This window comes from Sardina pilchardus, chromosome 22 (assembly GCF_963854185.1).
Source record: "Sardina pilchardus chromosome 22, fSarPil1.1, whole genome shotgun sequence".
NCBI classification, from domain to species: domain Eukaryota; kingdom Metazoa; phylum Chordata; class Actinopteri; order Clupeiformes; family Clupeidae; genus Sardina; species Sardina pilchardus.
In genome coordinates, this window is record NC_085015.1 from 6043187 (window position 1) to 6047352 (window position 4166).

Consider the following 4166-nt stretch of genomic DNA (forward strand, 5'->3'; position numbering starts at 1 on the left):
ACTCTACACACAAGTAAACATAACACAACACTAAGAAATATACCTTTCACATCTATGTCAAATTGAAACTCTACTATCAGTACCTAAACTCTGCTATCAAAACCTAACAATCTCTTGTCAAAATATAACTCTGGTGACAAAATGAAACACGCATCATATGAATACACTTGCAAATCAGGAGGAATACACTAATCTACTTTATATAAAACATATTTGCTTGAATACCTTTTGCAAAACTTCGCTCATTGTGGCAAAACTCTAAACACACGTAAACCTGACACAACACTGGGAAATATACCATAACATCACCATTTCCAATGGCAATACTGAGGGCTTTTTGTAGATGGCTGATTGGTGTTCAGTTTTGCAAGTAAGAGCGTTCAGGTGTGTATTTGAGAGGTTGCAATTACCCGATGTGTTTTGTATTTTGGATATATGTGTTTAACAAATGGTACACTGAGATTTCATTTTTGACGTATGTATGACATAGAGAGTAGTATGCAGGACCAAGTGTGTTGCATAAAGGAGTAAGTGTGTTGCAGAATTGCAACTAGATAGTCCGTGAGCCAGAGGGGTTGGTCGTTACCGAAAAGGTGGCAAAGGCTACCATACCTTTTCTGAAAGCCTGGAATCTCAGCTTTTCAATGATGTATGATGGCCATCTGACAAGAGTAGCTGTTTTGAGTTATGATGCATAATATAAACTAAGGTTGAAGAAATAATGTGTATAAATCAAGCAGAACACTGAAATATTTTATTTTGTTATGTTTGGTATCATTTTAAAGGGGAGACTGAGCTTTCATTTAAATCCTTTTGTGAACATTTTGGATAAGTACAGCCAACCCTGGAGCTCTTCAAACCTTTAATCACACACATTTGCCTGCCATTTCCCTGCCATCTTTTGTCTTTTAATCCTGTGGCACCTGGGAGCATCAGAGAAACAAAATCCAAACACTGAAATACTGGCATGACCCTAAGGATTCAGAAAATGTATCATTTACCCATATTATCTGATTTGGAGGGGATGATTTTTCGTCTTATATCAGACATGGCGTTTTTTCAAAGACATAAACAGTAGTGTACTATTACCCTTAAGGTTAATTTGTTGATATGTGGAGTTGAAAGTCTGAGGTAAATATATTTGAAATAATAATTATTGATACAGATAATTTTGAAAAAGTTGTTATACAGTGCAACACACTGACATGAGGAGTGACACAGTCCCTCTTGCATGAGCAGGACAGAAACTCAAGTATTGCTTGTGGACCAATGGAGACATTGAACCATATAGAGAGCTGCAAGTCACCATCTTGGTCCAGTCTAGACCACCCATGCTCAACTGGGGAAGGAACTTCAGGGTTGTTCTCGAGGCATCTCCTCCAGATAGCACCTTGATTGTTAGCTCTGAGAATGTGCTTCCTGAGAGAATCCGAGCATGGAGTTAACTGCCAGGGTTCTACGCCTTTCTTTGCACAAAAAAGTGCATACTTCATTTCATTGATGTTGGTGATTATGGACTTGGAGCTGTAAGGCTGCATACAACTCAGGTGTCATTGCCCAGTCTGCCCCAACCTTCTGAAAGGTCTCACAGAAGTTTTCATTCTTCTGAAAAAGTTTTAGGGCTGACACTTTACCATGGCCTGCAAATGCACTTACAGTATCGCAGCCTGTGTATACGTGTATTTTCTTGCCTGAGAACAAGGCATTCATTTTTTAATGTACATGTAAATTCCAAGAAAGTGGGGACCTGATATACTGTAAATGATATGTGGTGGATATGTATTAAGGACCTTTTTAACTATCTAAAAATGCTGAGAATGCTGAATAACAACTTTTTCAAAATTATCTGTATCAATAATTATTATTTCAAATATATTTACCTCAGACTTTCAACTCGACATATCAACAAATTAGCCTAAGGGTAATAGTACACTACTGTTTATGTCTATGAAAAAACGCCATCTCTGATACAAGACTGTAAATCACCCCCTCCAAATCAGATAATATGGGTAAATGATACATTTCCTGAATCATTAGGGTCATGCCAGTATTTCAGTGTTTGGATTTTGTTTCTCTGATGCTCCCAGGTGCCACAGGATTAAAAGACAAAAAATGGCAGGGAAATGGTAGGGAAATGTGTGTGATTAAAGGTTTGAAGAGCTCCAGGGTTGGCTGTACTTATCCAAAATGTTCACAAAAGGATTTAAATGAAAGCTCAGAGTCTCCCCTTTAAAATGATACCAAACATAACAAAATAAAATATTCCAGTGTTCTGCTTGATTTATACACATTATTTCTTTAACCTTAGTTTACATTATGTGTCATTACTCAAAACAGCTACTCTTGTCAGATGGCCATCATACATCATTGAAAAGCTGAGATTCCAGGCTTTCAGAAAAGGTATAGTAGCCTTTGCCACCTTTTCGGTAACGGTTTCCATAATTTGAGGCCCTGGCTCACGGTCTACAGTATAGAGTGCAAAGCAGCACTTTTGTTTAAGGTATAGGTACATGTGTTTGAGATATGGCGACAAAACTTCAAGTTGTGTTACTTTAGTCTAAGCATGGGTCTATAGTGTTCAAGCAACGGGCAAAAACTGTAAACTAGAAAACGTAATTTCGAGGAAATTACCAGTGCATGCAAAAGCAAGACATAAGATAAAATGTGAAACAAACTTAAATTTACAAACAGGTGTGGACAGAGGAAGGTGAGGGAAGGGGGGGGGGGGTGCAGTGTGTTGTATGTATGTGGCTTAGGGACAGAGGTGGAAAAGTCCAACCAACCAGCTGATTCTAAGTAGTACAACTCTTCAGCCAGGCAGAGCAGCTAATTGGTGAGATCACCTGTGTTTAAGTGCACAGATAGAACCAATATGTGATTGGACTTTTACTCTCTGAAGCTTGACTTTTCCACCTCTGAGTGTGAGTGCGTGTGAGTGTGCGTGCGTGCGTGTGTGTGCGTGCGTGCGTGCGTGCGTGCGTGCGTGCGTGCGTGTGTGTGTGTGTGTGTGTGTGAGTGGATGTAAGTGGATGAAAGGAGCATGGCTTTCTATGATGCAGTGAAATGGGGGAGTTAGGTTAAGGTGAGAATGTTGTGGAGTGCATGGAGAAGTGTGGTATATATGAAGTACTGCAGTCAGGTGTGTGTGTGTGTGTGTGTGTGTGTGTGTGTGTGTGAGTGAATGGGTAGACAGAGAGAGCTGATAATGCAGGTTCAATTTAACTGGCTGTCAATTAAACTTGATAGGGCCTTGAGCAGCTGGCTCTTGACACAGGTGCAAATCAGCTTAATCAGCAGTGCAGTGCGATAGACCTCTGAAGTTCGCCTACAAAAAAGCTTGCCATATATGGGCAGTTGGCTTCAATTAACTCCAGGATCTCCTTATATGGGCAGAGGGCAGCTTCAGAGGTCTATGAAAAGTCAATGGGGAAAAATATTTTGCTAATATCTCAAAAAGTATCAAGTTTACAGAACTGAAATATACATAGACTTAGTCTTATTTTCAAGACCTACGTAATAAAGTTTGAACCAAGTTTCTACATTAAACGGTTGAAGCTGAATTTGACCTGGTTAGGAGAATAAGAAGAAGAAGAAGAAGAAGAAGAAGATGCCTAGGGAGAACAGAACAGTGCATTTGCATGCACTGTAATAAGCTCCCAGGAGAAGCAGCGCTGCATGTGGGGAAAAGGGGTGATGTGTTACTGTAGCTACTCACCACTAGGGGACCTCGCGACACACGCAATCACTCAGTGCTCCGTGGACTCATTCAAGCCGTGTGCTACACTGCAAAGTCTAGAAACATGAGATCAAGAGTAAGGTGCGGCTAACAAACTAATACACACACACACACACACACACACACACACACACACACACACACACACACACACACACACACACACACACACACACACACACACACACACACACACAGTGAAAAGGATGGCTATAGCTAGAACACCCCCCAACACCACCGACGCCACGCCAGGAGACACTATTAGCTATCAATTAGCCTACTAGAAACAATACAACCTATCCGCTACCAGTTGACCCATTCACAAACATGTTCTACACATTGCACAAATTACACAAACATGCACGTCAATCAATTTTACAGTCCTGCAAGGGAGAGGTCGCACTTCAAAAGCAAAAGCAAAAGCAAAGGA